The sequence below is a fragment of the Alligator mississippiensis genome, chromosome 12 (genome assembly GCF_030867095.1).
Source record: "Alligator mississippiensis isolate rAllMis1 chromosome 12, rAllMis1, whole genome shotgun sequence".
NCBI lineage: Eukaryota > Metazoa > Chordata > Crocodylia > Alligatoridae > Alligator > Alligator mississippiensis.
The window spans coordinates 41,184,076-41,208,589 of NC_081835.1; the positions used below are offsets into that span (position 1 = coordinate 41,184,076).

The 24,514-nt window shown below is 46.4% G+C and overlaps 1 protein-coding gene across 3 annotated transcripts in view; it reads right to left on the reverse strand.

Moving 5' to 3' along the window:
- DAG1 (dystroglycan 1) overlaps window positions 1-23,897 on the reverse strand; it is a 124,956-nt gene extending 101,059 nt beyond the window's left edge. Inside the window, exons 1-2 of one of the 3 annotated variants that reach the window (XM_019497009.2) lie at window positions 23,764-23,897; window positions 10,060-10,162 (exon numbers count right to left, since the gene is read on the reverse strand). The gene's annotated coding sequence lies outside the window, so the exon portion shown is untranslated. Of the gene's footprint in view, window positions 1-10,059; window positions 10,163-23,652; window positions 23,740-23,763 lie in introns of those variants that run through there. The other 2 variants (XM_014597974.3, XM_019497010.2) reach the window with 2 other exon arrangements.
- Window positions 23,898-24,514: the final 617 nt, after the last annotated feature.

A 24,514-nucleotide genomic window follows, 5' to 3' on the forward strand; every position in this document is an offset into this window, starting at 1 on the left:
GAGCTGTAGCAGCTGCCTATGCCCCGCATGCTCTAATCTAAGACAAGGAGCTTTCCCCTCCCCGAAAATTAAGTGGAGGGAAACCTTGTCTTGGACTTCAATAAATACAGTACATTTCTGAAAGGGGTTAATATTCAGAAACCTCAACTGGAGTTGCAGCTAGAAACGGACATAAAGGATAATAAAGGGTTTCTACAAGTACGTTAACAACAAGAGGAAGGTCAGGGACAATATGGTTCCCCTTACTGAATGGGGGAGGCAACCTAGTGACAGAGGATGAGAAAAAGGCTGAAGTGTTCAATGGCTTTTTTACCTTGGTCTTCACAGGCAAGGTCAGTTTCCAGACTACTGCACCAAGCAGCACAGTATGGGGAGGTGAGCAGCCATCAGTTGTGAAAGAACAGGTTAGGGACTATTTAGAAAAGGTGGATGTATACATGTCGTCCATGGGACCAGATGCAACGTAACCAAGGGTGCCAAGGGAGCTGGCCGATGTGATTGCAGAGCTGCTGGCCATTATCTTTGAAAACTCGTGACAATCAGAGGTGGTCTTAGACAACTGGAAAAGGGCAAATATAGCACCCATTTTAAAGAAGGAAAGAAGGAGGACACAGGGAAATACATACCAGTCAGCCTCCTCACCTCAGTCCCCAGAAAAATCATGGAGCAGGTCCTCAAAGAACCCATTTCTAAGCACTTGGAGAAGGTGATTAGAAACAATCAGCATGGATTCACCAAGGGCAAGTCATGCCTAACCAACCCAATTGCCTTCTATGATGAGATGACTGGTTCCATGGATGAGGGCAACGCAGTAGACGTAATATACCTTGACTTTGGTAAGGCTTTTGATACCATCTCCCACAGCATTCTTACAAGCAAACTGAGGAAGTATGGGTTGGACGACTGGACTGTAAGGTGAATAGAAAGCTGGCTGGATTGTTGGGTTCAATGGGTAGTAATCAATGGCTCAATGCCTGGTTAGCAGCCAGTATCAAGTAGAGTGCCCCAGGCAGTGGTCCTGGGGCCAGTTTTGTTCAACATCTTCATTAATGATCTGGAAGATGAGATGGATTGCGCCCTCAGCAAGTTTGCAATGGCACTAAGCTGACAGGGGGGGAGTGTAGCAGATATACTGGTAGGGCTAGGATTTAAAGTGACCTAGACCAATTGCAGGATTGGGCCAAAAGAAATCTCATGAAGTTCAACAAGGACAAGGGCAAAGTCCTCCACTTAGGACAGAAGAATCCCATGCACTGCTACAGTCTGGGAACTGACTGGTTGGGCAGCAGCTCTGCAGAAAAGGACCTGGGGGTTACAGTGGACAATAAGATAGATATGAGTCAGCAGTGTGTGCTCTTGTTGCCAAGAAGGCCAACAGCATACAGGGCTGCATTGGTAGGAGCACTGCCAGCAAATCAAGGGAAGTAATTATTCCCCTCTATTCTGCCCTGGTGAGGCCACATCTGAAGTACTCTGTCCTGTTTTGGGCCCCCCACTTTAGAAAGGATGTGGACAAATTGGAGAGAGTCCAGTGGAGGGCAACAAAAATGGTTAGGGGGCTGGGGCACATGACTGCTGAGGAGAGGCTGAAGGAATTGGGTTTATTTAGTCTGCAGAAGAGAAGACTGTTGGGGATTTGATAGCAGCCTTTAACCATCTGAAGGGTGGTTTCAAAGAGGATGGAGCTAGACTGTTTTCAGTGGTGACAGATGACAGAACAAGAAGCAATGGTCTCAAGTCGCAGCAAAGGAGGTTTAAGCTGGATATTAGGAAAAAACTCTCATTAGGAGGGTGGTGAAGCACTGGAACACGTTACCCAGAGAGGGGGGTGGAATCTCCATCCTTGGAGGTTTTTAAGGCCCAGCTTGACAAAGCCCTGGCTGGAATTATCTAGTTAGGGATGGTCCTGCTTTGAGCAGGGGGTTGGACTAGATGAGTTCATGAGGTCCCTTCCAGCGCTCATTTTCTACGATTTTACTATTCTAATATTTACTCCTGATAGCCATTATTTCTTTGGCAAGATCAGATTTACAACCTTAATGCCTGCAATCCCAACACAAACATAATTACATAAAAAGTATGTTGAGAATTTTCAATGTACACACTAAGCATACAAGAGCCCGCATTTAATAGTTAAGGCTGAGTGACATTAACTTAGTTTCCTTGTATATATGAAGTATAAGAAAACAATCTTCATTTTCCATGTAGTGGATTATATTTATACCACTTTTCCCCTGCAATCTTCAGCAGTCTCTATGTAGAACTTATATACCATGTATTATTCTTTCTGCTAAGTAGGTAGTTCTGGAGTACAGAAAGTCTTTTCTTACTCACTTTTTCAAAATCATTTCTGACTTCTGTAGCATCAATAAAGTGTCTATGGCAAAAAAACAAACAAGCCATTATGTTACCTTAGGTATACACAAGCCTAAAATGAGTAACTCCTCATTACTGCAGCTTCTGTCTGCTCCCCATTCCCATTCCTTATGTCATTCCTCACCTCTATGTCAAATCTATCGTGTGGGGGAGAGCTCTCCAGGCAGGCTGGGACACGTACCCATCTTTTGCAGGGCATTAGGGGTGCTTGCAGATGTGCTAAAAAATAAATAAAAAAACCCCAAAAAGCAAAAACAGCGCTTAAACTCAGCGTGCTCGTGCACCAAGCCCAATGCATGTGCGGAAGCGGGACTGCCTTAGTTGCACCTGGCTTTTCTGACATCTATAGGGCGCTTTAGCGGGGCTTTTATCTAATAGCCAATTGAATCAGCTTTAGCTAAAAGCACCAAAAAGCCCTGCTGAAGTGTCCAATCTTTAAAGACACTGAGGAGCCAGATGGAAATAACATGCTGCTGCTTCCGACAGAACATGTTTTGTTTTGTTTTTTTTCCACATTTGTCAGCATCTTAGAATTTGTGAACACTACAGAATAATCCATTACAGGTTAAGTATAACAATTCAAGTGAAGGCTGACTGGCACATGCAGTTAAAAATTGAGGTGGCCTTAAACTCTTAGTTAACTATCTCTGAACTGCAGCTAAAAGTTTGCTACAGTAATACCACCAGGAAAGAGCCCACACATACAGTGGCTACATAGTATTCTGCAGTACACAGGCAGCCTGGAAATTCTGCAATACCTATACTGACAACAGGGTACGGAAGCTTTGAAAATAAATTAGATATGAGAACTAATTAAAAAAAAAAAATCAATAAATAAAAACAGCTTATATTTAATTGCATTCAGTTTATTCTATGAGGTCCCTGAATCTCCACGTCTCAACGTGCCATGAGTGTTCCTGCTGACAAACTAATACTGGACAACAGAAGTTACTGAGAAAAGGGGACAGAAGCTGGAGGTGTTGGCAGCTAAAACAACATGCAACACACTGCAATTGTGGAACCACATTAAGAAAATTTCCCTATTTGCCAAAACTTTCCTTTCTGAAATACAGCATCCACAGAATCTTTTACAATTAGTTTTCAACTTATGTAGCTAGAGACAGAACTCCAGCCTGGCAATTGTTGACAGGAAGAAGCTTGGCTGCCCACACTAAAAAGCCTGGACAGTAGAGATAGAAAAATAATCCTTTGCTGTGGAATCCATGAATTTAGGTTTCTCAGTGGATTCAAAATACTTTCCTACTGCAAAGTATGGTGATTAAATGTTAAATTATCTGAATACCAATTAATCCTACTGCAAAAAAGAACATGCGCTAAGTTGGGAGAGTCTGATCCGTGGAATAATTCAGAAAAGATTTTGGAAAAGAAAATTCTCTCTCTAATACAGAGTTCAAAGACATGCTCCAAAAACCTGTTTTATGAATATGTTTTCAGGGAGGGAAAACATTACATTCAAAAGCTCAGAAGTACAGTATGAAACGAGATAGGCCTGTTGAAAGTCTCTGGTTTAAGGTCAGATGTTGTGGTGGGGGTCTGCTATACATCACCAGACCATGAGAATGTGGTGGATAAGGCTTTCTTCAAACAGCTAGCAGAAGTTTCCAGTTCACAGACCCTGGTTCTCATGGGAATTTCAATCACCCTGACATCTGCTAGGAGGGCAAGACAAGTGCACAAGCAATCCAGGAAATTTTTGGAAAGCGTAGGGAACAACTGCCTAATGCGAGTGTTGAAGAGACCAGCTGCTCACAAACAGGGAAGAATCAGTGGGGAATGTAGTAATGGATGGCGACTTGTGCAGCAGTGACTAGAAGAAGATTGAGTTTAGGATCCTGAGAAAAGGAAGGAAGGCGAGAAGCAGAGTAAGGACCCCGGACTTCACAAAAGCAGACTTTTGACTCACTCAGGAAACTGATGGGCAGGATCCCCTGGGAGGCCTGTCTGAAAGGGAAAGGAGTCCAGGAAAGCTGGTTGTATTTTAAAGAAACCTTACTGAGGGCACAGAAACAAACCACCCCAATGTGCTGGAAGACTAGCAAGTACAGCAGAAGACCAGCTTGGCTTAGCAGGGAAATCTTCAATGAGCTAATAAAAAAAAAAAAAAAAAAAAGGAAGCTTACAAAAAGTAGAAACTTAAACAAGCAAATAGGTAGGAGTATAAAAGCATTGCTCGGGCATGCAGGGATGAAGTCAGGAAGGTCAAAGTGGGATTGAAGTTACAGCTAGCAAGTGATAAGAAGGGTAACAAAAAGGGTTTCTCCAAGTATGTTAGCAACAAGAGGGAGATCAGGAAAATGTAGGTCCCTTACTGAATCCGGAGGCAACCTAGTGACAGGTGATGTGGAAGAAGGCTGAAGTACTCAATGCCTTTTTCACCTCAGTCTTCACAGGCAAGGTCAGCTCCCAGAATATTGCACCAAGCAGCACAGTTTGGAGAGGAGGTAAGCAGCCAACAGTGGCAAAAGAACAAGTTAGGGATGATTTAGATTTTAGAAAGCCTGGATATGTACAAGTCCACAAGGCCAGACACAATGCACCCAAGGGTGCCAAAGGAGTTGGCTGACGTGATTACAGAGCCTCTGGCCATTGTCTTTGAAAACTCATGGCAAATCGGGAGAGGTCCCACACAATGGTAAAGGGGCAAATATTATGTCCATCTTTAAGAAAAGAAGAAGGATCCAGGGAACAGACTGGTCAGACTCACCTCATTCCCTGGAAAAATCATGGAGTAGGTCCTCAAGGAATCCATTTCTATGCACTTGGAGGAGAAAGTGATCAGACTCAGTCAGCATGGATTCAGCAAGGGCAAGTCATGACTGACCAACCCAATTACCTTCCATGACAAGATGAGTGGTTCTGCAGATGCAGGGAGAGCAGTGGATGTGATATACCTTGACTTCAGCAAGGCTTTTGATACAGTCTCCCACAACATTCTCCCAAGCGAGTTAAGGAAGTTCAAGTTGGAGGACTATAAGAGGACTACATCATGGAGGACTATAAGGCCTTGGGACACCAACTGAAGAGGACGGGAGCTCAGGTGGTATTTTCCTCCATTCTCCCGGTAAGTGCACGGGGTAGGCGTCATGAGGCCTGCGTTGACGTAGTTAATCGACAGCTTCGGAGCTGGTGCCATGAGGCAGGCTTTGGGTTTTTTGACAATGACCCATGTTTTTGTAAGGAGGGCATGCTGGGGCGGGATGGGCTTCACCTCTCCCCTAATGGCAGATGCATCTTTTCCTCTAGGTTGGCTGACCTCGTACGGCGGGCTTTAAACTAGCTTCGCCAGGGGAAGGGGCCGCTTCGAGTGGAGAGGATACTTCACCAGCACGCAGGGTGACAAGAGGAAGGGAAGCACAGGTAAGTATCAACGCCCAAGGAGCAGGGGGCCACAACTGTCCTGGGAGTGGAAGGAAGGCACGAACACCCTCAGGAGGCCTCAGGTGCCTCTACACTAATGCTTGTAGTATGGAGTGTAAGCAGGAGGAACTATGCCAAGTAACAACCCAGACTTAGTAGGGCTCACAGAAACCTGGTGGGACCCTACCTATGACTGGGCGGTGGGCATTCGGTGGTACACCCTATATAGAAGAGACAGGACAGAGAGGAAAGGTGGGGGGGGTTGTGCTCTATGTCAAAGAGCACCTCACATCATCAAGGATTAGCTTCAGGTTAGAGGAGGGTTGGGCAGAAACACTATGGGTCAAACTACAAGGGGGGCGTGGTGAAAGGGACCTTACGGTGGGTGTCTACTACAGACCACCCAACCAGGGGGAAGAGCTAGACCAGAACTTCGCCAGCCAGTTTATAGAGGCAGTTAGGTCAAGGGATGTTATTGTCATGGGTGACCTAAACTACCCAGACATTTGCTGGGAGGAGCAGACAGCCAGGTCTGACCGCTCGCGTAGGTTCCTGGCTGTATTACAGGACCTTCACCTTATCCAGGAAGTGCACAGCCCCACTAGGGGTAACACCTTGCTGGACCTGGTGCTGGCCATGGGGGATGATCTGGTGAGGGGACTGCAGGTCCCTGACCACCTGGGCAATAGTGATCATCACCTGCTGGATTTCACTATCCAACGCAGGGCATCTAGGGCTCACACCAAGGCTAAAGCCCTTGACTTCAGAAGGGCCAACTTCAATGAGCTTAGGAGACTAGTGGGGGAAGCACTAAGGGCCCAGAAGGTAGAGGAGATGGGAGCCCACAAGGGATGGTCGTACCTTAAGAGGGCGATCCTCCAGGCCCAAAGGATAACAGTCCCTGAGAGAAGCAAAGGGGGTAAGAGTGCTCAGAAACCCCCTTGTCTCAGCAAGGGCATTCAGCAATGCCTAAGGACTAAAAAGGAGGCATACAACCAGTGGAAGGGAGGAACTATCACCAAGGAGCAGTACTCCTCCTCAGCCCGGGAGTGTAGGAGGGCTATTAGGAAGGCCAAGGCAGAGATGGAACTCAGGCTAGTGTCCAGGATTAAGGACAACAAAAAGTCCTTTTTCAAGTACATTGGGAGCAAAAAGAGGGCACCAGGCAATGTAGGGTTCCTGCAAGACACAAACGGTAATCTTGTGGCTACACCAGACAAGAAAGCTGATATTTTTAACAGTTCCTTTGCCTCTGTTTTCTTAAACAGGGACTGGGACATCCCACCTACCAGAGGGATGCTCTTGGGGATAGCTCTGTCAGGCCTTCAGTCAGTACAGATGTTGTTAGGGATCTTCTGGAAGGGCTAGACATTTTAAAATCTGCAGGTCCAGATGCCCTCCACCCAAAGGTGTTGAGAGAGCTGGCAGGGGTCATCGTGGAGTCCTTAGCCCAGTTATATGAGCATTCGTGGTCATCTGGCCACGTGCCTGGGGACTGGAAACTGGCTAATGTGGTCCCTATTTTTAAGAAGGGGAGGAAGGAGGACCCAAGTAATTACAGGCCTGTAAAGCCTCACCTCAGTGCTCCGGAAGCTCTTGGAGAGGATCATCAAGGAGCATATCTGTAGGGGGCCTGCAGGGGAGATCATGCTCAGGGGCAATCAGCATGGGTTCATCAAAGACAGGTCCTGCCTGACCAACCTGATTGCCTTTTACGACCAAGTAACTAAATCCTTGGATGATGGTGTCGCTGTGGACATAGTCTTTCTAGACTTTAAGAAGGCCTTTGACACTGTCTCTCACCCCATCCTCATCAATAAATTAAGTGACTGCAGCATTGATGCCTGCACAGTTGGATGGGTAAAAAATGGGCTCGGTCCTCAGGCCTGCACCGTTTAATATCTTCATCAGTGACTTGGATAAGGGGGTGGAAAACACGCTGTCCAAGTTTGCTGATGACACTAAGATGTGGGGCAAGGTGGACACACTTGAAGGGACAGAGAGGCTGCAACTAGATTTAGACAGACTACAAAAGTGGGCAGACGAGAATATGATGGGGTTCAACGTAGACAAATGCAGGGTGCTGCACCTTGGGAGAAGGAATCCACGGCATACATACAGGCTGGGGAGTTCCCTTCTTGAAAGCACAGAGGTGGAAAGGGATCTCAGAGTCATTATTGACTCCAAGATGAACATGAGCCGCCAATGCCAGACCGCAGCCAGCAAGACCAGCCATACCTTGTCATGCATCCAAAGGTGCATCTCAGGCCGGTCCAAAGAGGTGATACTCCCCCACTATGCGACTTTGGTCAGGCTGCAGTTGGAGTGCGGCGCCCAGTACTGGATGCAGTACTTCAAAAGGGATGTGGCCTGCCTGGAGAAGGTTCAAAGGAGGGCCACCCGTTTGGTGAGAGGGCAGTAGGACAGGCCCTATGAGGAGAGACTGAAGGACCTGAACCTGTTCAGCCTCAGCAAGAGGAGGCTGAGGGGGGACCTGGTGGCTGCCAACAAGCTCGTCAGGGGGGGATCAACAGCAAATAGGAAGAGCTCTTTTCTCCCCAGCACCACCTGGGGTGACTAGGAACAATGGTCATAAGTTGATGGAGAATAGGTTTAGGTTAGAGATCAGAAGGCAATATTTTACAGTTAGGGTGGCCAAAATCTGGAACCAACTTCCCAGGGAGGTGGTCCTTGCTCCTACCTTGGGCATATTCAAGAGGAGGTTGGACGATCACCTGTCTGGGGTCTTGAGAACCCAGCATTCATTCCTTCCTGTGGCAGGGGGGTCAGGCTAGATGATCTGTTCAGGTCCCTGCTTACCCTAGCTACTATGAAACTATGAGTTGAATGAATAGATTGTAAGGTGAATAGAAAACCAGCTGGATTGTTGGGCTCAAAGGGTAGTACTTAATGGCAGCCAGTACCAAATGGAGTGCCCCAGGGGTCAGTCCTGGGGCTGGTTTTGTTCAATACGTTCATCAATGATGGGAGAAGGGATGGATTGCACCCTCAGAATTTTTGCAGATGACACCAAGCTGTAGGGGAGTAGTAAATATGCTGGAGGGTAGGGCTAGGATTCGGATCAACCTACACAAATTGGAGGATTGGACTAAAAAAGAGCTTGTGAAATTCAATAAGGAGAACTGCAAAGTCCTGCATTTAGGAGGGAACAATTCCATGCTCAGGTACAGGCTGGGGACCCACTTGCTAAGCAGCAGCTTTGCAGAAAAGGACTTGGGGGTTACAGTGGACAATAACCTGAATACGAGCAAGCAGCTTGCCCTTGTTGCAAAGCAGGCTAACAGCATACTGGGCTTCATTAGTAGGAGCATTGCCGGCCTTTCAAGAGAAGTGATTCTTCCCCTGTATTTGGCACTTGGTGAGGCCACATCTAGAATACTGTGTCCGGTTTTGGGCCCCCCACTAAAGAAAGTATGTGGACAAATTGGAGAGAGTCCAGCAGAGGGCAACAAAAGTAGTTAGGGGGGCTGGGGCATATGACTTCTGAGGAGAGGCTGAGAGAACTGGGCTTATTTAGTCTAGAGCAGAGAAGACTGGGGGGGATTTAATAACAGCCTTCAACTACTTGAAGGGTGGTTACAAAGATGGAATGAGACTGTTATGTGGTGGCAGATGACAGAACAAGGGACAGTGGGCTCAAGTGAAAGCAGGGAAGTTTAGGTTAGATATGAGGAAAAAAGCTCTCTCATGGGGATGGTAGTAAAACAGTAGGGTTATGGAATTTCCATCCTTAGAGGTTTGAAGACCCAGGTAGACAAAACCCTGGCTAGGATGATACAGTTGGGGACAGACCTGATTTGAGCAAGCAGCTGGACTAGAAGATGACCTCCTGAGGTCCCTTCTAACCCTAAGACTCTATGATTTTCTGTTTCTACTGCAGAGGTTATAGCATGACGCCCCCTACCAAATGGCATCACCGGATACCTGAACATCTTGTAAAACTTAAAGAGATATGTGAACAAGCAATCAAATGATCTTTCACCTTGCTAGGAAAAGCACTGATTTGCCAACTGTATGAGTGGACCATCCATCTTTGAGTGGGGTTTTCTTGTTAGGCTTTTTTTTGAAAGTTGCAATACTGCTTTTCAGACAAGGGGGCACTGGAATGAAGGGGACCTGGCTTGCTAGTCAAGCAGCTGATATGAGCAACTGTACCTTCACTGACAGGAAATGCAAGGAAGTTTTCCTAAGACGTGAATGGGTTGGGAATCACATGTTCAGAACCAAGTGGAGGTCCATGGAGGTAATTAATGAACCTTAGGATCTGAAGAAAATGTTCAGTACCTGATTACACTTGAATCCTTTTCCTGTCACAATCCAGATGTTACTTGATGATTCTTTGCAAATCAGTCCTACAGGAAGGTCTCAACACAGGTAATTCCAAAACCTGTAATGTAATAAGACAGGCTTCATATTTCTGCATCACTGTATGATTTTCTGTCACACTTGAAGAACTGGAGGAAACTTTCCTAGGAAGTTGAGAGAGAATACCCCAAGCAGCTTCTTTTCTTCCTGAGATCCTGCTCAAGAGCTTTAAATATCCTTGCTCTGGAGGCGAGATATAGCAGAATTTGTCATAGAAGAGTTACAAGATCCATGTGAACTACCCTGAGATGATTAGTAAAAACAGCTTTTTTTGGCCAAGGATATGCTAACAGAATCACCTTCTGGTCTTGTGGACAGTTTAACAGAACAGAGAAAAAATGTGCATGGCAAAGTTTTTGGCTACCTGTAAAATACAGCATCTGTACCTTCTATTCATAAGACCGTTATAAGAACAGGGAATAGTGGAGCTCAGGATGTCCTCACTAATACTGCAAAACCTCTATCTGACTCCACCTGCCATGATGTTTTACCATTTTTAAATATGCAAAACCAAGTCAGACTGAAAACTTCTGTCCAGAAGCCCTGTCTTCATAAGTCCTTTTGACAGGGACAACCACATTGCTTCATCTAGCTTAGTGATACAGCACTAATGTTGTCCATCAACATTCAAAACATAAGAATCATACAATCAGAGAAAATTAGGGGTGGAAGGGACCTCAGAAGGTTATCTAATCCAACCTCCAGCTCAAAGCAGGAGGGCTAGCCTAGATGACCTGGCAGCCAGTATCAAGTGGAGTGCCACAGGGGTTGGTCCTGGAGTCAGTTTTGTTCAATACCTTCAATGACATGAAAGATGGGATAAGAGAACACTCTGATTAAGCAACTAAATCATCCCAGCCAAGGTTGTCTGGCCAAGTCTTAAAAGCCTCTCAGGATGGAGATTCCACAACCTCTCTGGGTAGCCTGTTCCAGTGCTTTACTAGCCTCCTAGAGAAAGTTTTCCCTAATATCTAACCTAAACTTCCTTTTTGCAGCTTGAGACCATTGCTCCTTGTTCTGTCACCTGCTACCACTGAGAATAGTCTAGATCCAGGCATTTGTAACCACCCTTCACTCGGTAGTTGAAGGCTGCTATTAAATGTCTTTGCAGTCTTCTTTTCTCCAGACCAAATAAGCCCAGTTTCTGCAACCTCTTCTCATAAGTCATGTGCCCCAATCCCTTAACCTTTCATTGCCCTCTGCTGGACTCCCTCCAATGAAACAGCCAGTTATCTATCCACCTTACAGTCCATTCGTGCAACTTTTATTTCCTTAGCTTGCTTGAGAGAATGGGGAGAATATTGTGGGAGAGGGTATCAAAAGCCTTCTTAAAGTCAAGTTATATCAGGTCCACTGCTCTTTCTGCATCCAGGACCAGTCATCTTTCATCACAGAAGGCAACCAGGTTAGTCAGGCATGACTTATCCTTGTTAATCCATCCTGACAGTTCCTAATCAGCAAGGATCCTGGTTTTCTCTGATTTTAAAAAAATCCCCAATTTTCAGGTTAAAAAAAGTAACCCAAAATCCACATTTTTCTGTGATTAAAATGAAATACCACTATAATCTACATTTATGTATTACTGGTGTTTCATTTTAATCATGGAAAAATGTGGATTTTGGGTTACTTTTTTTAAACTAAAAATTGGGATTTTTTTTTTTTAATATCAGAGAAAACCAGGATACCTGTTAATCAGTCATATCCCCCTCCAAGTGCTTAGAAAAGGATTCCTTGAGGATCTGCTCCATGATTTTCCCCAAGGACGGAGGTGAGGCTGACTGGTCTGCAGTTCTGCAGATCCCACTTCTTTGCTATATTTTCCCTTTTCCAATCATCATGGACCTCTCCCAATCACCATGAGTTTTCAAAGATAATGGCCAGAGGCTCTGCAATCACATTGGCCAACTCCCTCAGAACCTTTGGGTGCTTTGCGTCTGGCCCCATGGACTTGCACACATCCAACTTTTCTAAATAGTCCCTAACCTATTCTTTCACCACTGTTGGCTACTCACCTTCTTCCCAAGCTGTACTGCCAGGTGCAGTAGGCTGGGTGCTGACCTTTCCTGTGAAGACCAAGGTGAAAAAAGTATTGAGTACTTCAGCCTTTTCCACATAATCTGTCACTAGGTTGCCTCCGCATTCAATAAAGGACCCACTTTCCCCCTGATCTTCCTTTTGGTGCTGATATACTTGTAGAAACCCTTCTTGTAATCCTTCACATCCCTAGCTAGCCACAATTACAATCCCACTTTGATCTTCCTGATGTCATTCTTGCATGCCCAAGCAATACTCTTATATTCTTCCTCTCTAGTCATCTGTCCAAGTTTCCACTTCTTATAAGCTTCCTTTCTGTGTTTTAGCTCATTGAAGAGTTCCTTGCTAAGCCACGCTGGTGTTCTGCCATACTTGCTAGTCTTCCAGAACTTCAAGATGCCTGCACCTTCAGTAAGATTTCTTTAAAAACCAGCCAGATCTCCTCGACTCCTTTCCCCCCTCAACCTGGCCTGCCAGAGGAACTTTCCCATAAGTTCCCCAAGTGAGTCAGTCTGCTTTTCTAAAGTCCAAGGGTCCTTCCTCTGATTTGCTGCTTCCTTCCTTTCCTCAGGATCCTCAACTCAATCATCTCATGGTCACTGCTGCCCAAGTTGTCATCCATTCCTATCCTACATTCCCCACCAATTCTTCCCTGTTTGTGAAGCAGCTGGTCAAGAAAAGGACAGCCCCTCGTTAGCCTCTCCAACACTTGCACCAGGCAATTGTTCCCAACACTCTCCAAATTCCTGTACTGCCTGTGCACTGCTGTATTGCCCTCCCAGCAGATGTCAGAATGATCGAAATCCCCCATGAGAACCAGGGCCTGTGATCAAGAAACTTCTGCAAACTGTTTGAAGAAAGCCTCATCCTCCCTCTCTGGTAGTCTATAGCAGACACCCACCATGAGGTCACCCTTGTTGTTCTCCCATCCGACTCTTAAAACAGAGACTTTCAGCAGGCCTCCCTCCAGTTTCATACTGCAGCTCTGAGGAATCATACAGCTTTTTTACATACAGCACAACTCCTCTTCCCCTTCTCCCCTACCTTTGCTTCGCAAACAGTTTATACCCATACATGACAGTGCTCCAGTCATGTGAGTTATCTTACCAAGTCTGTTATTCCAATCACATCATAGCTCTGCAACTGTACAGGCACTTTCAGTTCCTCCTGCTTGTTTTACAGACTCCATGCATTCATTCATGCACCCATACAGAGTCCTGCCCCACAGATAAATGACCTCAAGCCCATTCAGAATCACTCTGGGGTCTACCCAGTTCGCACTGCCTTCTTCTGATGTTCTCATTTCCATGCGGGTTCCTCATTCTGTGAGGCAGGAAGCAGAAGTGACCACCAGCCTCTTTGTTTCAGCTAATGGAAACCTCTACCCAAACAGACAAATGTTAAGCCACTAATCAAGATAAGCTATTATATTTCATGAAAGATACCTCAAGGAAACTTCTATATCAACTAACAACTTCATAAACATAGAAGTGACAAAAGTGAAGGGCAATAAACTATGCTGGAAATGATGGGAGGAAGAGAGAGACAAGAGTACAGCCATCTTCAATATAGCCAAGGTGAATAAAAATCAACTTAAAAAAAAATAAAAAAATTAAAAATGGATTTTTTATTTATATCAGATTTTTTTATGTAATTGTATTTTTTATTGAGACGCTTTTTAAAAAAATTAACTTATATAAAGATAGTTTTAAGATACGTTAAGATATCATTATGTAATAGGGATTATACCTTCTAATTATTGTTGGCTTAGAAATGGTATTTAAGGTTTGCTTTTTGGGAATTGGCTTATAGGTATAGATATATGCATTAGAATGGTTCATGGTGGGCAGCAGGGGTTAACTGATTTCTAAGAGTCTGGGTCACACAGCCTTGGAAGCAGATAGGCTGTCTAATACAACAAGGACACAGTCTAGAAAACAGAGGGAGTATGTACCATACTGCCCATAACATGAGATAAGTGGCACCAACTAACAAGGCCCCAAAGCTGCTAAGTGGCTTTGCCCCTCTACACTTTGACCCCTTTTTAAGGGCATGAACCCTCTCTATAAAAGCAGATGTTCTGCAGTATAAACAAGCCATTGGAGCCTAAAGGAGAACCAAAGGAACCTCTACATAAGCTGTTGCTGAAAGGGGTCAGATAAAATGCAGAGGCTTCTGTCTAAACCAGTGGTTCTTAATCTTTTTAGACTCAAGGAACCCCTCAGAAAATGACAGCTCTTAGTTGCACATTTTTTTTTTTAACTATAGAAAAAAACAGAGTTCTTGTGTTGCAAAGAACTCAGAAAAGACTACAACAGGTCAAAAAAGAATCCATAGTGTCAAAACCTATTTGAAATCTCTGGATTTATCTTCTGAATCATGAATGCGTTTGTGCATCTAACACTACTATTACTGAGTGGCACCCAGCACCACCCTTAAAAGGATCTCACAGCACCCTGCATAAGGGCAACTGATTTAAACAATGAACAGAAGCAGAGATTTCCTTTTCTTCTGGCATTTACTGTCCTGAACTCTGCAGGAATGAGGAGGTGGTGGTCACAGGCAAGGTTGCTAGAAAAGATAATGGGCTATCTAAACCCCCTGGCTAGGATTAAGATAAGGAAGGTGGGTGTCAACACAGCAAAGACATTCAGGGCTAATTTACTTCAATTAAGTGTTTCTCTGCAGCCAGTGGTCTAATAGGCAACCACTGATCCTTGCCATCATGGGGTACATGTAAGAGGCCTAGTCAGGTGTCTGATAAATCCACTTGTGGCTGACAAGCTCAATTTACATGACACAGCTTGTTGCAAGTTTCACAGATCCATGTGTTGTCTGAACTAGTCAAATTTTACAGCACGCTGCTTGCTTCTTCCTTGCTTTGCTTCCATCCTTTGGATCAAAGCCACTTCATGTTGAGCTTCACCCAGTGCCAGTTGATCCCTCTGGATCGGATGGGATTCTGTGCACTCCTCCCATCTTTCTACGCTGATCTTGAACAACTTCACATCACTTTTGCACACATCATGGTACAGCTATAGAGAGAAACCCCACTTTTTAGAGCAGTTTTGAATCTCGCTGCACAAAATATCCTTGGGCATACAGTCTCCCCTGATTCTCCTGACAGGGCAAAGGCATCGCAACCTCCTCTTCTTAATAGTGGCTTCTAAGTGCATCAGTCCTGTGTACTCCAGCACCCCCGTGTTTGGCATTTGGCTTCTCTCTTTATTTTCAGGATCATGTGCAGACATCTCATATGGAAGTTGTTCAGTCTCCTGATGCACTGCCTAGCATATGTAGTCCATGTTTCTGAGCCATAAAGCAGGGACAACAGTATGCAAGTCTTGTAGATTTGCATCTTCACCTCAGTTGATAGTTTATTATTCCATGCATGTTTCTGTAGTAGCCTGAAATTCTTAGCTGCTTTCAATGTCTTCCTAAGCCTCTGGAAGGAGAATTAGCCTAGCTAGGCTCTTCAACAAAGTAGCTATACCTCTTCCTGCCAGTGCCTAGGCTTCACTACTTTAACTGCATGCCCCAAAGACGAGCTGTAAGCGGCCTGCGAGCCTCTCTGGAGAGATTCCTGGACCCTCAGAGAACTGTTAACACAGAATGGCTTAGCCTAGTGAAATAATAGGATTGATACTGGCAACACTTGGCCATTGAACGAATTCTTCTCTTCAGAGACAGACTGCTTGGCTAGAGGGGAAGGAAACTGAAGCATGAAAAATCCCCAGCAGGAACAAGAGAGTCAAAGGCAGATTTAAAAGTAGCAGCCTCATCTCTGAAGCCTCATCTCTACAGGACAGTTACCATAAAATGAGTTATGGTGCAAACCTAGTAAGTTCCAATTACTCTGCACTAATTCACCATGTACTAATAGCACGCATTTACTGTGCACCAAGAATGTCCACTGCGGAAATTCATGCTTGCTGAATTCATACTAACTTAACTTTGCAGTACATTCCCCACATGCAAAATGTCTGCATATTTATTCAGGAGGCAATATTTAGATTAACCCCTTGGGTTAGGTAAACAGGAACAAGGCATTCATTCTGGAATGAGAGTATGTACACAGGGAACAACTTTCCACAGCAGCTCTATATGTGGATCAAGGCTTAAGAAGTAGGGTCAATTCATGGCAAGAACATGAAGGCATGTGGGGGCAAAAGGGCTTTGCCTGACCTACAGGATACTAACCCAAACCCAAGAATTCTCAGCAAAATAAGTTCTCTCTCAAAAACCTGGGACTGTTATGCTTTCCAAGCAGCAAACAACATATTTAAGAAGTTTCTTGGCTAAAGTGAAACTAAACCAGAGTACTCGCAGTCACTGAAGTTTTGATGCATTACACCGAAGCAAGTGAAGGAACTGGTGGTGTCACCGCTAGAGCCTAGGACAGTTAACTGTGCAGGGCTTCGCTTTCTTGTCTGGTTCTGGGAGTGTGTCTAAGGGGGCAAGAGCTACAAACAGTAACTGGATTCTGGCCAAAACTAACTAGCTTGGAAGCATGCAAAACCCACAGGTTGGGTCCAGACAGCAGCCTGATGACAGGAGACTCATCCAAGGTGTAATACTAGCATCATGTGGAAATGATCTAAAATTCCCTACTGTGCACAAAGCACTGAGCTGGGAATCTAGATACTACCATCACTGGCCAAGATGACTTTAGGTAAGTTACAAAGTAAAAGGGAACTGAGATGCCCAGTTCTCAAATTTCTAGAGAGGAAAGTATGTTGCTTGTGTGCTAGCAATTTATGAGCAACTTATGATCATGCAAAAACCTGCAGCTTTAACTACAACGAAAGCAGTAATTAACTACAACCTATCCCCCACAACAAGCTTTTTCTTCCATAACTTGAAACCCCAGGTGTCAAACATCTCAGAAGTTTATTCTAGATTTCTTCATAGTTCAAATAAATAGTACAGACTTTTCTACTAGCAATTTAAGATTATAGTCTCAAATAGCAGAACAAGAGTTCACTCAAGCCAAGTAAAACCCAAAAGGAAGAGTTGGCACTCCAGAGCAGAGGTGCTCAACCTCTAGCCCATGAGCCAGATCCAGCCAACAGCACCGTGTCGTCCAGCCCACAGGGATCCCCACAGGTCCAGAAAGTTGGTGGTAGGGGACTGGTGCCATCACTCCCCTGCTGCCAAAATCTCTGAACTCATGGGGAGCCCTAGGCCCAGGGCCTAATGCCAGCACACAGAACAGGGATGATACTGGGCCCTCAGGGCCAATCTCAGTATGTAGGGCAGAGAGTCAGAGGTGCTGGGCCCCAGGACCCCATCTGGCCTGCACACAGATCAACAAGTTGACCACTAGTGCTATAGACATGCATTAGAATATAGCTATAGACTTAAACAGGAGTATTGCATGTAGCTGTTCTTTTAGCTGCAATCTAATAGATTGCTGGAAATATGCTTTTTCATGAAAATTACAAGTCTGAAAACCAGGTCTTTGGAATCCTCTTTTAATTTCCCTAGAGGATTTGGACCAAATTTATGGATCAGGTGAAAAACACAAGGCTCTCCAGAGGTACAAACAGCAGCAGCAGAACTTACATTCCCAGCATACCAAGGTGTTGAACGTGGTAAATTAAGCTTATTCCCCACGTATCTGTGCTCCTCCACACTGCCATTAAAAAGTTCCCACTACTCAGCAAATAACTGGTTTATGGCATTATAGCGAGCCTAACAGAGCAACATACATAGCACAAGCTGGATGCTAGCTGAAGAAAGTAGTCATAGTAAACGTGGATGACTGAACAGATTGTAATACGTACTCTAAAAGTTTCAGATTCACCACCAAGAGCTGACACACAACTCTTCTCTAGTTCAGTAAGAAAATGCAAGTCATAGTGCTGACACTGTATGAGACCATCTCATCACTGGCAGCCCCTCACTACAAGGATGACAATCTTCCAGCGGATAGGGAAGTCATCCGCGAGTCCAGAGATGACTGAAGAGGCCAATCTAAGATCTGCATGATGGATCACTGCTCTTTCCTTTTATTTCCCTCACCTATTTGCTTCCACAGCAAGGCAAGTTTCCTCAAAATGGTTGATGCCTTGTACTTCAAGGTACCATTGGGGACAATTCAGTACTCAAGTCCCCCAGGTATCTATGTTGATATTGCATTTCAATTAAAGTTTCATTATATCAAAAATACCCAAGTTCTGTTTACATTTACATTCCTACACTGATATCACAGATGGAGGTGCACCAAGAGAATTGAAAATCTGTATTTTCCCAGTTCAGACTAATCCTTTCAGGAGTTAATTTATCTGGAGGATACTGCTCCTGGGCCACAAGGAAAGGAAGAAGGCGGCCTAAAGAGTCAAAAAAAGTCCTTCTGGAAATCACCACAGCAATGTCTTAGGGAAAAGTTTCTAGGATGAATCAAGGGCCAGAGAGTTTTTGTAAGCAGCAAGAATTAGACCCTTCTCCCTTGTTGCTTCCTTGGTCTAGTCACACACCATCAAGCTAACCCACATCTTCATCTCAGTTTGGTCCAATAGCTCTCAGCCAAAACCCTGGCTGACCAGATGGGCCTACGCTGTCCATTTTGCTTCATGCTTCTTGGCTGAAGTGAAAACTGTCTTTCCTGTAGATGTGCTTGCTGCCCTAGAAGACTGCCTCTGCACACAACAAGCCCTCTCTGATGACAGTTTACTAGACAGCCCCTGTCCTCACCATGTGCCCTTATACTGTGGATATGGTGTCCAGTGGCAGCAACACCAGAGCATGCCCACCTGGCCTGGCACATCCTGTACAAGCTACCTATCACCAAGAGAACCGGAAAGCTCCAGTGGTGGTTGCTGCATAGGGCCCTGGCCATAGGCATTTTTGTCTGCCACTTAGATGTGGCAGGGTTGGCAGCCAGCCCTTTCTGCAAGGAGGCGGTAGAGGAGACACTTCTATACCCTCCCAGACTGCCCCTGGCTCCAGTCACTCTTTGTTGCTCTCAGCATCCTATACGGAACACTGGACTTGGACTTCTCCAAGACCATGTGCATCTTATCTATCCCCTATGGAGCAGCTTAGGAGAGCATGATCTACCTGGCCAATTTTCCACTGGGCCAGGTCAAGATGGTGACTATGAAAAGGTGCAGAAACTGGCTTGCAGGAGCTGGCTCTGAAGATGCCCTCCAACTGTTCCATTTTCTGGTCCAGGCTTTGGATCTATATCAGATTTCAATGTGAACGCTTCACCTTGCAACAAAACATGGACCAGTTTGTGTCACTTTGGGTCACTGAGGGAGGCCTCTGCAAACTAGAAGATGGAAAGTTGTTCCTACATGTGTAACCCCAAAGACATGGGGGAGGAGGTTTCAATCTCTGGTGAGAGAGTGTTTTTTTTGTTGCTAACAAGTATTCCATGCTTAGCCTCTGGGAAGGTCACATACCTTCCCACTTTCAATGTTTGTTTTTAATATTTGTATAACAAAGTTTTTTTTTAAAGTAAAAAACCCCCCACAAACCTCTCTGCCCCTCTCCCCACAATAGCTCCAGCATTTGATCTATCCAAGGGGCAGCACCCAACTATACCCACAGAGAGGAACAACTGTTTCCAGAGCAAAACACATACCACCTCCAATCCAAAACTCAGATGGAATACTTATTGGAATATATCTTCCAGCTAATGATATAAATAGTCTCCCTCTAGGACTGGATCACCTAGTAGTCCTAGTGACAATACAGATCAGGCAAGACACTGGCCCATTTCCACATGCTTAGGTCCTACTTCCAAATGGAAACAAACCCGAAGTGATACCATTTGTCCCTTCTATCCAATACCCCAAGACAAGATGAGAGCTTCAACCCTATTTTCATCCTATAAAAGAAAGACTATAATCAGTCTAGACTCACTCTAGCCATACTTTTCAGTTAGCAATAGCAAAAGCCTGCACTGAACCAGTAAACAACCAAGTCAGGCTTCATTTAAAAAAAAAAAACACAAAACAAAAAACAAACCACAGCCAAGAATAGCATGTTTGATCATAGCAGAGATGAGAGTAGACACTAAGATACTCAGCTTCCTGTTAGGTTAGCCATCATTTGCAGCAACTGAGCAGACCATTCACTGGGACAAGGAAGTACCAACATTTTAAAAATACCATAAAAAAATAAAGTCCATGCTGCAAAACACAGAAAAAGAAATGTTGATGTATTATCCCAATGGTACATGTCATGCGGCTATCAGCTTCTTCCAACTCAACACTGAACCCAATGCCATTATCAAGAATTTACTGTGAACATCAATACAGTGACTGCCAGCAGCCAATAGGTCTCCTACAGAAAAAAAAATAATGTAAGAATTAGTCCAGACATTCATAGGAGTTTAAGGGTAAATTCCTGTACCAAGTGGGATCCAAAACCCACTGAGCTACACTTTGCTTTTTATTTGTCTAAAAAAGTTGCAGTGTCCTAAACACTTCAGCTTCCTATCAGGCTTCATCCAACTGGCAAACTACCTTTAGGATAGAGGAATATAATTACAAGTATTGGGAACAATGAATAAGTGGTTTAGGAGGCTCTAAATTTGTTGAATGAGACACAGAAAGAAATCTATCAAATGTGAAAGTACAGCGTTTAAAATATAGAGCATTATATATAAAGACAAACTAAAATATAAAATATGACTACATTCCCAAGGTAAGACAGCCTTGCCAAGATGTAAGGCAGGCAAAGCTGGAGCTCCTGCCTGGAAAGGTTGAGGCAAAAGAGGTCTTTACCACATTAAAGAGTTTTGTTACACCTTAGGAGACTGGTGAACAATGTCAAGAACAGTTTTACATCCCTGCGAGTAAAGGTCCCATTCAACCAGCAAGGTGTTCAGCCCATGTGTGAGCCTATTCGTTGAACTGTACTAGTGAAACGGCACTGGTTTGCTCCACACATTCTTCTATACCAAACCATCAAGCAAGAAGCCACTAGTAGCAGAACTCAGGGTATCCATTCATAGAGCTCTGTTATCTTCCTTTGACAAATTATTTAAGAGCAGTTCTGCTTGGAACCACAAATGCACAAAACCAGCACTGTCTTACTCCACAACTGCCCCTGTATATGTATACCCAGATTCAGAGCTGATGACTTTTAGAAGAACTAGAGAATAATTTTATGAATGAAAGATTTAGACTTTGGGGGAAAGGATTAGTTTTACTGATTTTTACTCCTGGTGACACAGCACTGTTAAGTAGAGAGAACAGCAATCTATTTATTCTTGTGCAACAGAAAGTTTTTAAAAGACAATCAGTTATATGTGCCAATCCATTTAAGACAAAGAAATTGATGCAGGTGAAACCGAGTATCTAATATGGCCTGAAGAACCTCGAATACTGGCCTTTTTAAAAAAAAATCCAGCTCAGGTCTCCAAGCCCAAGGGAGTTAGACGAAAAGTCTTCTTGTACAATGAACTCTTGATTTCAAATGGGGACATGCATGGAACAATAACTTTTCATTTCAGAAAGTGATAAAAGGCACTTTAAAAAGAGTCAGAGGCCAATACAAATGCATGAAATCTACTTGCTTCTAAAAACACTTCCAAGGGACATTAAGAACATTGCATATATTCCATCACAAAATTAAAAAAAAAAGTCACCTGACTTTTTTGTTTTAATGGGGTAGAGATCGAAAAATGCGAAAAGTGAGTAAACAGATAGTTTATAGGGAAAAAAAAAAACTTCTACAATCAGCAACTATGGATAGACCAGCAGCCCTAAATTTTCAATCAGATTTTCTCTTGATGCAGCAACAGGTCCAGGCTGAGTCCAATCTCATACCACCCCAAGAGCCTGAATTCCAAAAGTATCTCCTCTTCAAATTCTGAGACGTATATTGCAACCATGAAGCTTAGATAAATCTGCTTGCAAGCACATACATGCGTCACCAAACCTTGCATTTAAAAGTAACGTTTACAACATGCACATTAGCTCCTTGGCCTTACTATATTGTCAGTGACAGCTAAGCCATCCAGAGATGTTTCTTAGCAGTCAGTGCTACTGGAAGGACTATACACCTTCAGTGCCTCCCAGTACATACCCAGCACAATCCCAACAACTCCACCAGTAATCAACTGCATGCCCTAGATACTTAGGACCAGTAAAAACTACAGGTCAGCAACTGACACCCAAAGAAAAAGCTTGTAAATAAAGCACTATGGGATATATTCATTCAACAACACCTTCATTAAGAAGAGGAGCTCCTAACAAGAGGAAATAGCAGAGAAGATTCTCTGGAAGTACTAATTTTGAGATAGCATTCCACTCACTGATAAAAATCAGGACAATACTTGGCAACAAATTTATCCTAGACCACAGATACACAGGTTGAATTACACAGACACAGGAAATCTCAGGATGAAAATCTGGAAGCAGCTGTACTGGGGCAACCGTATTTAGCTATCTTGAGAGGAAACTAATTTACCTCTGTCCATGGGAATGTGTGATGTGGTCACACTTCTCCCTGCCCCACCTCTAAAGCTGGATCTTCCTTGCCCCTCATTCTTAGGTCTCTGATTAGTAGATCTCAGGTGTGCACAGATGGGAGATCAGCAGGCACTCACTGCAACAGGGGTATGGATAATTTTTTGCCCTCACCCAGACCTGAAAGCATCAGTCATTAAGAGAAGATGAGAGGTGAGCCCAACTAGCCCACCGTGCAAGCATGTGCAATCGTGGTGAGTCTGTGAGAACCTGGACAGGACAAGGCAGCTCTAGCTCTTCAGGCTGAGGGCCCGAGACCTGCCTTGTAGGGAAGCCTCCGTCATTCATGGCAGCCACAGCCACGCACCAGCCAGGCCCCCACCATCCAACCCAGGCCCCCACCACCCAACCGGGGAAGGGAAACGGCGCCCTTGGCTCCAGCTCGCAGCTGACAGAAAGTGGCAAAAGCCACGACCAGGCCGGGACTGGCCACCAGTCCCACCGCGGGAGGCCAAGATGCTGCTGATGCAGTTGTGAAACGGCTGCCGCCAGGCCCGCCCGGGGAGCCAAGCCGTTGCAGCGCGGGCAGCACCGCCGCTCTCTGGGTCCCTCAAGCTGGACGCGCCGGGCAGCACGAGGGGGACGAGCGACGCGGCTGCAGCCCCGCACGCGACCGGAAGGGGGAGCGGCGGGGACGCCCAGGGCAGGTGCAGGCCGAAGGGTGGGCAGCGGCCCGCACTGGGGCCGGGCCGGGCGCGGAGGGGTGGGGGCACGCGCCGCGCCGGGCCGCAAGGCACGAAGCCGAGAGCAGGGGGCGCCGTGAGGACAGCAGTGCGCACGCAGGCGGAGGGCACGGCTGAGCCGGGCCAGGCCGGGCCGGGAGCGCCGGAGGCCGCCACCAGGTCCGCCGGACTCCGCGCGGGGCCTAGCAACCGCCTGCACGGCAGCGCCATCGCCCCGGCCCCCAGGACGCGGCCTCCCCCCGGCCCGGCCACAAAGGCCCGAGCCCGTGCCCCGGGCGGAAGCGCAGGCCGCAGCCGCGGGCCCTCACCAGTGCGGCAGCGCTGCGAGCGGCCTGGCCCGGCCCGGCCCGTGCAGGAGGCCGCTCCCGCCGGCACCGACACCGACACCGCGAGCGAGCGCGACCCGCGCGGGCACGTACCTGGGGGAGGGGCGGCGCGCAGCCTAGCAACCGCCGGCACGAGCCCGCGCAGCCAATCACCGCGCGGCGCCCGCCCGGCCCGGCCCGGCCCGGCCCGATCCGCAGAGCAGCCCGGCCGCGTCTGTCCGTCCGGCCCCCGGCTGCCAGGCCCAGCCCGGCCGGCCCCGCCCCCACCTGGGCGGCCAGGGGAACCCCCGCCAGGGCCTCATGGCCACGCCCCTGCCCCCGCCTTTCCCATTGGCCCGGCCGAAACTCCGCCCACGCTCTCGCCCGACCCCACCCGCGGGGCTGCCGCAGCCGCGCCCTGGGGCTCGGGGGTGTCGTAGCTGATGAGCCCCAGGGAGCGGGGCCCGGGGCCGCGCCTGCCCGGCCCGTCCCCTTCCCCTGCCTCGCTGGCGCCCATCTCCTGCGCGGCTGCATCTAGTCCCGGCCCCGACACCTTGTATCTCCGGGGCGGGCTGAGCCCTGTCACCCTCGCCGGCCCCATCCCATCCCGCGTACCTAGTCCGTGCCCCGGCCCCCGCCGAGCACCATCTCCCTTCCTGTACCCCTCAGCACAGGACAGGCGCCAGAAACCAACGTCCCCAGCATACACCCGACCTCATCCCTAGGCTTGTCCCTCCCTCACCTCGGGGCACTGTCCTGGCCCAGACCCAGCTTCACCACCCCAAAATCTTCCCAAGCCCTCGCCTTTATTCCAGGCACTGAGTGCCCAGCCCCAACCCTCCTCCCGTCCCCACTCGGAAGTGCC